The sequence below is a fragment of the Pelobates fuscus genome, chromosome 1, assembly GCF_036172605.1.
Source record: "Pelobates fuscus isolate aPelFus1 chromosome 1, aPelFus1.pri, whole genome shotgun sequence".
NCBI lineage: Eukaryota > Metazoa > Chordata > Amphibia > Anura > Pelobatidae > Pelobates > Pelobates fuscus.
The window spans coordinates 59292255-59304056 of NC_086317.1; positions in this window are offsets into that span (position 1 = coordinate 59292255).

Here is an 11802-nt window from a genome sequence, read left to right on the forward strand (position 1 = left end):
CCAGCTAGCAAAATATTTAATTATACAATATTTAACTGTAGTCAGTGATCAATTGGCAGGGAAGGGGTTATTTTTTTATTAAACTAGGTAAAGGGGGTGGGATTTTAATTTAATTTAATTTAATTAAATTTAAATAATCAGTGAAGATCCGTCTCCCTGCACTTCTGTCAGGATCGGGTCAGGGATCCAACACGCAGAGTACAAAGAGTAGCAGATACGTATACCGGTCCTTAGAATGGCCGGACTTAACGTAGAACTACGATAGAATGGTCAGAGACAAGCCGAGGTCGAGGGAACGAGAAGACAGGTAAGCGAGAGACAAGCCGGGTCAAGGATAACAGAAAGACAGGAGAGTAAATACCAAAGCCGGGTCAAAACCAAAAGGCAAGAGAATAACAAAGCACTGTGTGACTAGACAGACTAGAACCACGACAGGGCAATGAGTAAGTGAGAGAGCCACTGTTAAGTATCCTGGTTAGAGAGAGAAGACACGCCTCCGGCGAGTCCTGATTCGTCTCCCGAGATTTGAGTGACAGGACGTTCCGGGTTGGCGTCATGACGTCGACCTCCGGTCCTCCTGCTATAAAAGGAAGTGACTCCCTCGCGGCCGGCGTTAGCAAGACCGAGTGAACCGCGAGGGGCCGGGGAGACATGCCGTCCGGGCGGATAAACTTCTAAGTCTCTACCTCTCTCACAGGTAGAGGCTTCAGGTACCCTGACAGTACCCCCCTCTCAGATACGCCCACCGGGCGGAAGGAGCCGGGGCGAGATGGAAAGCGGGAGTGAAATGCCCTGCGAAGGCGAGGAGCATGAACATCCTCTTGTGGTACCCAACTCCTCTCCTCAGGACCATAACCCTTCCAGTCAACCAAATATTGTACTCTCCCCCGGGAGACACGAGAATCAATAATGGAGTTAACCTCATACTCCTCCTGACCCTCCACCTGAACAGGGCGCGGAGGGGCGATTGTGGAGGAGAATCTGTTACAGATTAGAGGTTTCAGTAATGACACGTGGAAGGAGTTCGGGATGCGTAAAGTAGCTGGGAGAGCTAGACGATGCGCCACTGGGTTAATTCGAGTCAAGATCCTGTAGGGACCAATATAACGAGGAGCGAACTTCATGGAAGGAACTTTAAGGCGAATATTCCTAGTACTCAACCAAACTCTATCGCCTGGAACAAAATTCGGAGCCGCCCTTCTACGTTTGTCAGCATGTTTCTTAACCAGCATAGAATTGTGTAGAAGAATCTGTCGAGTCTGATCCCACAACTTCCTCAAATTGGCCACATGGACATCAACCGACGGCACTCCTTGGGAAGGAGAAACCGAGGGAAGAATAGATGGATGAAAGCCATAGTTCATGAAGAAGGGGCTTGAATGCGTAGAGTCACAAACGAGATTGTTGTGCGCAAACTCCGCCCAAGGAATCAAACCGACCCAATCGTCCTGGTGTTCGGAAACAAAACAACGTAAGTATTGCTCAATCTTCTGGTTGGTTCGTTCGGCAGCTCCGTTAGACTGAGGATGATAGGCGGACGAAAAATTCAATTTGATGCCTAATTGAGAACAGAATGATCTCCAAAAACGTGAAACAAATTGGGAGCCTCTATCAGAAGTGATCTCCGAAGGAATCCCATGCAAGCGAAAAATCTCTTTAGCAAAGATTTCCGCCAATTCAGGAGAAGTTGGGAGTTTAGGCAAAGGTACGAAATGTGCCATCTTGGTAAACCTATCGACTACGGTGAGGATAACAGTGTGCCTTTTAGAAACAGGCAAATCCACAATAAAGTCCATTGCCACACAGGACCAAGGTTTGTCAGGAATTTCCAGAGGTTGTAGAAGGCCACAAGGAAGCGAATGCGGTAGTTTAGTTTTAGTACAGACCTCACAAACTCCGATAAAATCCTTAATATCCTTCCGTAACGAAGGCCACCAGAAATCCTTGGAGATCAAAGAATACGTCTTGCGAACACCCGGATGACCAGCCACCTTACTCTCGTGAAGACACTGTAAGAGCTCCAATTGGAGTTCAGGAGGAACGAAATGTCTGGAAGGCGGAGTCAGTCTAGGTGCCAGATGCTGCAAGCTCTTTATCTGCTCAAGCAGCGGAGAATGGACTTTGAGAGTAGTGTTAGCGATAATGTTACACTTGGGTACTATAGAGGACAAAACCGGCTCAGATACGGCAGCAGGTTCATGTTGGCGAGACAAGGCATCGGCTTTAGAATTCTTAGAACCTGGCCTATATGTGAGTACGTAGTTGAAGTGAGTGAGGAATATGGACCAACGAGCCTGTCTAGATGATAGTCGTTTGGCCTCTCCAATATAGGATAAGTTTTTATGATCTGTCAAAATAGTAACAGGATGCAAAGTACCCTCCAATAAATGTCTCCACTCCTTTAAGGCCATTATAACCGCTAGTAGTTCCCTGTCACCAATGTCATATCTGCTTTCAGTACCCGACAATTTTTTGGAAAAGTATCCACAAGGATGTAATGGTTTATCTACACCCAACCTTTGGGACAGAACGGCACCTATACCTGTCTCAGAAGCGTCAACTTCGAGTAGGAAAGGTAGTGTAGTATCAGGGTGAACTAAAATTGGTGCGGAAGCAAACAGCTCCTTAAGTGTCTTAAAAGCCAGAAGTGCTTTGGTAGACCAATTCTTAGTATCAGCCCCTTGTTTGGTCATATTGGTGATGGGAGCAATGATAGAGGAGTATCCCTTAATGAAACGTCTGTAGTAATTGGAGAAACCAATAAATCTCTGGACAGCCTTGAGACCCTTAGGTAAAGGCCAATCTAATATGGATTGGAGCTTCTCCGGATCCATTTCAAACCCCTCCCCAGAAATCACATAACCAAGAAAGGTAGTTTGGGATTGGTCAAAGCTGCATTTCTCTAATTTGCAGTATAAGCCATGCTGAAGAAGTTTGCGTAAAACCCTTCTGACTTGTCCGTGGTGAGTTTCAATATCCCTGGAATGTATAAGTATATCATCAAGGTATACAATCACACAGTCATCTTGAAACTCCCTAAGAACCTCATTAATAAGGTCCTGAAATACCGCCGGGGCATTGCAGAGACCAAAAGGCATTACAGTATACTCATAGTGCCCATATCGAGTATTGAATGCAGTTTTCCACTCGTCTCCGTCGTGAATTCTCACCAAATTATAAGCACCTCTAAGGTCTAACTTAGTGAAAATCTTAGAACTTTTTAATCGATCAAAAAGCTCGGTGATCAAGGGAATCGGATATACATTTCTAATGGTTATCTTGTTAAGACCTCGGTAGTCAATGCAGGGTCTTAAAGAACCATCCTTCTTTTTAACAAAAAAAAATCCAGCCCCAGCAGGAGAGGAGGATCTTCTAATGAACCCCTTGTCTAGGTTTTCACGAATATACTCCTCTAGAACTAAGTTTTCATTCGTAGACAAAGGGTATACATGACCCCTGGGGGGCATAGTGCCAGAAAGTAAATTAATTTTGCAATCAAAAGGCCTATGTGGTGGTAAGGTATCAGCCTTTCCTTTGTCAAATACTGCCTTTAAATCTTGATACAAGGACGGTATCTGTACTTTGGTAGAGTCGGTAGCGTTATTAAGTGCGTTGACACTACAAAGAGGTGACACTTTCTTTAAACAATTCTCTTGACAATCCTGACCCCACGAAACTATTTCCCCTGATCTCCAATCTATAACGGGGTTATGTCTCTTAAGCCAGGAGTATCCCAGGACTATGGGAACAGAAGGAGATGAAATGAGCAGTAGGGATATTTCCTCCTTGTGTAGGATACCAGTAGTTAAGTTAAGAGGTGTGGTCTCCCGGAAAATCACAGGCTCAACTAAAGGTCTACCATCAATGGCCTCAACAGCCAAGGGTGTCTTCCTTAACTGGGATGGGATAGTGTGTTTGGTGAGAAACTCTTGGTCGATAAAACTCTCAGCAGCGCCGGAGTCTATCAATGCCATAGTCTCTAAAGTTCCCTTCTCCCAAGTTAAAGAGACCGGTAATAGGAGTCTATGTTCTTTGTAGTTATGAGTAGAGGACAAAATCGAAACACCCAAGGTCTGTCCTCTAGAGAAACTTAGGTGCGAGCGTTTCCCGGACGACTGGGACAGCTCAAACGTACATGACCTCTGGCTCCACAATACATACACAGTCCCTCCCTTCTCCTGTACTGTCTCTCCTCCTCTGACAGACGAGTAAGGCCTAACTGCATAGGTTCTGAAACCTGTGGAGTCTTGGTTTCAGAAATTTGAAATGATGGTGCTAGTCTAAAGGAAGATTTACCGGTTCTATCTCGAGTATTCTGCCTCTCCCTTAGACGTTCGTCAATACGAGAGATAAAGGAAATTAAGTCTTCCAGATTCTCGGGAAGCTCTCTTGTCGCTACCTCATCAAGTATTACATCGGATAATCCATTTAAAAATACGTCTATATAGGCCTGTTCATTCCATTTTACCTCTGCCGCCAAAGACCTGAACTCTAGTGCGTAATCCACAAGTGTTTGGTTGTCTTGTCTAAGGCGCAACAGTAATCTGGCTGCATTGACCCTCCTGCCAGGAGGATCAAAAGTTCTTTTAAAAGCAGCTACAAAGGCATTATAGTTATAGACTAATGGATTATCATTCTCCCACAACGGATTAGCCCATCTCAGAGCTTTCTCAATGAGTAAGGTAATAATAAATCCCACTTTTGCCCTATCAGTAGGGTAGGAACGGGGCTGTAGCTCGAAATGGATACTGATCTGGTTCAAAAACCCACGACACTTCTCAGGAGAACCAGCATAACGTACCGGTGGGGTAACTCGGGAGGAAGCACCTACAGTAGCTACCTCTAGCCCTGAACCCACAGAAGAAGCAGACGTATTACGCATCTCTTCAGGTGGATTAATAGGACGTGATAGCAGCGCCTGTAGTGCTAGAGCCATCTGATCCATCCTATGATCCATGGCGTCAAACCTAGGATCAGGAGAACCAAGCTGACAATTTGTACCTGCAGGATCCATGGCCCTGTCGTAATGTCAGGATCGGGTCAGGGATCCAACACGCAGAGTACAAAGAGTAGCAGATACGTATACCGGTCCTTAGAATGGCCGGACTTAACGTAGAACTACGATAGAATGGTCAGAGACAAGCCGAGGTCGAGGGAACGAGAAGACAGGTAAGCGAGAGACAAGCCGGGTCAAGGATAACAGAAAGACAGGAGAGTAAATACCAAAGCCGGGTCAAAACCAAAAGGCAAGAGAATAACAAAGCACTGTGTGACTAGACAGACTAGAACCACGACAGGGCAATGAGTAAGTGAGAGAGCCACTGTTAAGTATCCTGGTTAGAGAGAGAAGACACGCCTCCGGCGAGTCCTGATTCGTCTCCTGAGATTTGAGTGACAGGACGTTCCGGGTTGGCGTCATGACGTCGACCTCCGGTCCTCCTGCTATAAAAGGAAGTGACTCCCTCGCGGCCGGCGTAAGCAAGACCGAGTGAACCGCGAGGGGCCGGGGAGACATGCCGTCCGGGCGGATAAACTTCTAAGTCTCTACCTCTCTCAGAGGTAGAGGCTTCAGGTACCCTGACAACTTCACAGTGAACCCGGAAGTGCAGGGAGGCGGAAGGTAAGTATACACAGCACATGTGCTCGCTCAGACATGCTGGGACAACTATTACAGAGGCAGACCGGAGCACCATTAACCCCGCTATCACCGCGATTGCGGCGATCTGGGGTTAATTTTAACGGGTGACAGACGAGGTCCGTCACTCGTCGTTAAGGGTTTCCCCTGAGTGACGGACCTCGTCTGTCACTCGTCGTTAAGGGGTTAAGGACACATGACAGAAATATTCCGTCATGATTCCCTTTTATTCCAGAAGTTGTGTCCTTAAGGGGTTAAAAAAAACTTACGACTTGGAGGTGTGTACTCCAGTGCTGAAAAGTGGACTTATTTGCCTTTTATACGGCTTTTTAAACTCTTATTTAATTTATTTCATGGGCAGGGATTTTTTCATTAGTGCATTAGTGCATACTAAGGCATCCTTTCCTGGCTCTTAAAGATACATTATTTTTGTAAGGTGACCTGGACATTTCCCTGGCACCTCAACTGAAGAAGGGTTTGATTGGAGCTAGATGAAGTGGATTATCCTTCACGTAGTCTACTTTATGGTGAAGGATATATTTATGACGGAAGAAATGTTTGAGACCTCACATAAGTCCTTACCTATCCCATTGCCTGAATGAGTGTTTGGAGTGGAGTGTTTGAATATTGAGTATGTAGCTAACTCTGGTGATTAAATAATCCAAAGGGCTCCTGCTTTTTAGACTTACTCATTCACCAACTGCATGTTAGATGAAGGAATAGTAGCGCTCTAGTTTTCCCTCTAGCCCTAGTTTCCTTCTTAGCACAACAACCCCAATTAATTGGCCAGGAGTCATGAAGATGCCAACTTTAGGTCCCTGCTTCACAATTTAGTTTACATGGGTAGTAGGTATGGGGAAACATTGAGTAGATTCCTACTGGTTGATATGGAGTCATAGTTCTACCTGTTGAATAATTTTTTTAAACATTTTAATATTTTAGATTTGTATACATATTTCACATTTCTGCTGAAAAAGAACTGAAATCTATGGCACACCGATACAGGTATATATACATTGCTAGTAGAGGTTTCATATTCTAGACATCTTTGGTAACAATTTAGTGTTAGCCTGGAGTTCACATATATCAGAACTCTTGAACATCTAAAGCCAACGTCAAACATCTAAACCAATGACCTTTTTTGATGTGGACAATACCAAGTAGACAATAAGTTTAGTTCATCTAGGCCACAATTTGTGATTTATCTTCTTTAATTTCATAATCAGGGTTCAACATATCCATTCTTCCATCTGCCATTGCCAAATAAAAATAAGCCCTGTTGAATAAAAATTAACCATTAGCACACTTGGCACTTACAAACCCCATTACAAACAAATGGACCTCCACCAACTCACCCACACACACACTCATATACCTTCTTGACACACTCACATAATCCAGAGACAAATTGACAGACAGACATACACCAGGGATACTCAATGCCAGACACACAGTGATACCAATACACACAACCAGGCATACACACACACACTGACAAACATACATATACCTTCTGACAGGCATGCACAGACAAACATACATCCACTGCCGTACACACATACATACTGACACACACATACACCAACAGACAGACTGACACAAACTGACAGAAATACACACACATTAAAGATGTTTTAGCCACCCTCCTCCTTAAATAGCTTTTTCCAGGAGTGTGGCTTTAATGTGCTCCAGCGGGTATCCAGCAGTGAGGGGGCTGTGATATGCAGGGTTTTGTCTCTCCTCTTGGCTTCCTTTTAATGCTAGGGGGGAAGTGAACAGATACCTCTTCCTCCAAGTGCAGCCATGATTAAGATGAATGAGAGACTGTCCGGAATATAGTACAGCCTCAAATAGAACCACATGCCATTACAGGTCCCAGAGCACAACTGTAAGGGTTGTATCTCCCGATGGTGACGTGTAAGGGTTGTATCTAGCATTGTAAACCTGCTCAAAATTGATCTGTAGTAATCAGTCTGTTTTATACCACATTTTATATCACAGGTATATCACATAAAGTATAGAAATTTTATTGACATCAAGATTTAGATTATAAATATCATATTTACATGATAACTATAATTTAAGATAGAATTCTTCATAAAATATACTTAGAGAATCAAATTGTTCCAACAGACAAGCAGCAGCAGCAGCAGCAGCACGTTTTAGAACTATGTGTAATACAAATAAATAAATGTAGCTGTTGTAGGCATTTAGATGGATGGAATTAATTATTCACCATCACATAATGAGATTGGAGGAAGTCAATAAGGAATGTAATGAACAGAGAATATAACAGACAAGTATGAGAAAGTTCACCAAACTAGAGAATCATTTGAAACATGTTGACACCTTGACTAGTGGAATTAAATACGTTGAGACAAGGTAGCAATTTAAAAAGACTAAAATAAACACACTCAATGAAATCTTATAGCTATATTTTAATCCAATTATGCATGATCAGGATGACATAATAAATACGAAAACATTTTAATTCATGGAATTGTATCTTTCTCATCAATTCACTCACAATTTAAAGGGAACTTGCTATATTAATTATGTTTCATAGAACAGGGCTCACAATTTTGATTCTTCCATTTCTTTCCAAGCCTAAAACTCACTTGCCAACACAAGCATTTGCACAGTATTTTAAATTTTTCATTAAAATTAGTGCTTATGATATGCCAACGTGTGTGGATGTTTGTAAGAATACTGGTGTATGCATGTGTTGGCATTTCTATGCAGGCAATTTCAAGGGTGTTATGTCAATGTATGAATGATGGGTTACATATGAATCGGCAGACTATTTTATGACTGTCCACATTTGTCTATAGTAGGTCGGGTAAACCCCCTCCTCAACCATATTTCAAGAAGCAGATCATTCTCACCTGCAAGCAGTAGTCTATTCTTCCAATTCCCTATCTATTGCGGTAGTAGCCAGTGGCATGCTAATCAGGAGTGGCAGTCCGGCAGTGAGGTGCACCAAGCACCCCTTTCTCAGCAAAGCATGCACCTGTCTGTCTGCACATTGTTGTCAGGGGTCCCTGCTCTGTTGCTTGCTCAGCTGTCAGTGACTGCTGAGCAAGCAGTGAGGGAGCTGGACTTCCTCTGTACTGATTGCCCAACTCCCTTGTGCACCCAGTTATGATGCTGGGAGCCATGATGTTACGTTACACCAAGCCTCAACATCAGTAAAGCTGCAGGCAGCTGGACAATCAGTAGAGCGTGATCGCAGCACAGCACTGAACCCCAGGGAAACAGTTCACTTATAGCTCAATTTCATAATAATAAAAGGACGATGAGTGGACTACATTGTCCAATGAATATGTGAGTGTATGAGTCTGTGTGTTTGTATGTGCACGTGTGTATGTGTATTTGTATGTGTTTCTGAATGAGTCTGTGTGTATGTATATCAATGTGTTTGTCTGTATTTGTATATGATCTGTGTATATGTATAAAAATATTATTTTTACTGTTACAGGTAAGAGTCATTTCTAGGAAAAGGTTTATGATTGCACAAGGTTTTATTTCCTGTTGGTAATTGGTATGTCATTTGATCAGCTAGGTGTTTGCCATTGATTGTTGGTTAATTAGCTATTGTTTGCAAATAAGCATAGGCCCATCCAGGTGTTAAACATTCCTAGTGGGTGGTGCTTTTAGGAGTTATATAAGGTTTGTGGGCATTTGCTTTGCTTGACTAATATAGCTTGGTTGCTGCATCTAAGTGCTGCTTCAAAGTGTGTGCTTGGAGATATTCTGGAGAGAAACTGTAGGTTATCTGAGGTATACAGGAGGATTTAAATTACTCACGTCATTAAAATGGCAGACTTAGCTCAGTGTAATAGTTGTTATGCATTTGTTTCACATGCTACTTTTTGGAGATTTGGATGGTGCCTAATCTGTAAACAGGTCTCTTTATTGCAGCAGGAGATTGCATTTTTGAAGTCTGAGATTTGTAAATTATTCATTAAACCAACTCAGACTGGGACTGTTGCAAAGCCACTGCTGCAGAGACGGCCTAGGAATGACAGATGGATTACTGTATGATCTGGTAGACATAAAGTTGTGGATAAAAGTCATATTGCACAGTCTGTGGCTCTACATAATTCATTTTTAGCACTTTCAGAGTGTAATGGGGTATGGAGACAGGCTCAGGCACCAAGTGTAATGGTGTTGTGGAGACAGGCTCAGGCACAGAGTGTAGTGGTGTTATGGAGACAGTCATTGAGTGTAGTGGTGTTGTCGTGTAGGTGTGATTTATAGGCCCCCAGGACAAATATAATAGTTAGATAATCTGCTAGTTGAGGAAATAACTAAAATGACAATGAAGGGCGAAGTTATCATCATGGGTGACTTTAATGTTCCTGATGTGAACTGGAAAACAAAAAAAGCTGCTTGTGCCAGGAGTACACATATTATAAACTCCGTACTGAGATTGTCTCTAAAACAAGTCGTTGAGGAGCCAACTTGTAAGGAGGCCATACTAGATTTAATGTTAACAAATAGAGATTTGCTTTCAGATATTACTGTAGGTTAAAGTTTATGATTCAGTGATCACCAGTCAGTGTGGTTTAGTATAAGAACAGTTACTTAGTCACACGACACAAAAACAAACGTTTTAGACTTTATAAAAACAGACTTTTCCAAATTTCGAATATGTGTAAAGGAGTCATTATCAGACTGGAGCAGTTTAAATGGAGTCCAAGAGAAATGGAATTATTTAAAAGTTACACTACCGAAGGCAACAGAAAATTTAATTAGGCTTGTCAGTGAAAGCAAAACATTAAAGAAACCACTGTGGTGCTTCACGGATGTTGCCAAAATAGTAAAAACCTAAAAGTTAGCATTTAGTAATTATAAAAAAAAACAGAGTGAGGAATATAAACAGATCTATAAGATTAGACAGAAAGAAGCTAAACAAGTTATAAGAGCATACAAATCACACACAGAAGAGAAAATAGCACAGTCAGTAAAAAAGGGGACAAAACATTTTTTAGATACATAAATGAGTAAAAAGTAGAATGTAGAAGAGGATAGAGATCTAGCTGACTGCCTCAATGAATATTTTTGTTCAGTAATTACAGATGAAAATGAAGGACTGGGACCTCAGTTAGGAAGAAGGACAATTTAGTAATTTGTTACATGTGAGTTTACAGAGGAAGAGGTTCTATTTCAACTGTCAAAGGTAGAGACAGATAAGTTGATAGGGTCTGATGGAATTGACCCAAAGTTATTAAAAGAGCATAGTGGGGTACTAGCAAAACCATTAACAGATATATTTAACCAATCATTGTTAACAGGAGTAGTCCCAGAAGATTGGAAGTTAGCAAATGTTGTGTTAACATGGAATTAATTCAGGGAGATCATGCCAAACTAATCTTATTTTTTTTTTTTTGATTGGGTAACTAAAATAATAGATCAAAGTGGTGCAGTTGACATTGCTTACCTAGATTTCATTAAGGCTTTAGACACTGTTGCACATAGAAGGCTTATCAATAAACTGCAATCTTTAAGTTCGGATTCTGATATTGTTGAATGGGTAAGGCAGTGGCTGAGTGATAGGCAACAGAGGGTTGTAGTCAATGGAGTATATTCAAAGCATGGCCTAGTTACCAGTGGGGTACTTCACTGATCTGTGCTTGGACCCATTGTCTTTAATATTTGTATTAGTGATATTGCGAAAGGTCTTGATGGCAAGGTATGTCTTTTTGCTGAAGATATGTAGCAGGGTTGATGTTCCAGGAGGGATAAGCCAAATGGCAAATGATTAAGCTAAACTAGAAAAATGGTCAGAGCTGTGGCAGCTAAAATTTAATGTGGATAAGTGCAAGATAATTTAGAGTAAAGAATATTTGATAGAGTCCTAACCTCAACATCTGAGTAAAGGGATTTAGGGGTAATTATTTCAGATGACTTAAAAGTAGGCAGAAAATGTAATAGAGCAGCAGGAAATGCTAGCAGAATGCTTGATTGTATAGGTAGAGGTATAAGCAGTAGAAAGAGGGACTGCTCATGCCATTGCACAGAACACTGGTGAGACCTCACTTGAAGTATTTTACGCAGTACTGGAGACTGTATCTCCAGAACGAAATTGATAGTTTGGAGAGAGTTTAGAGAACGGCTAGTAAACTGGTTCATGGATTACATGATAAAACTTACAAGGAAAGGTA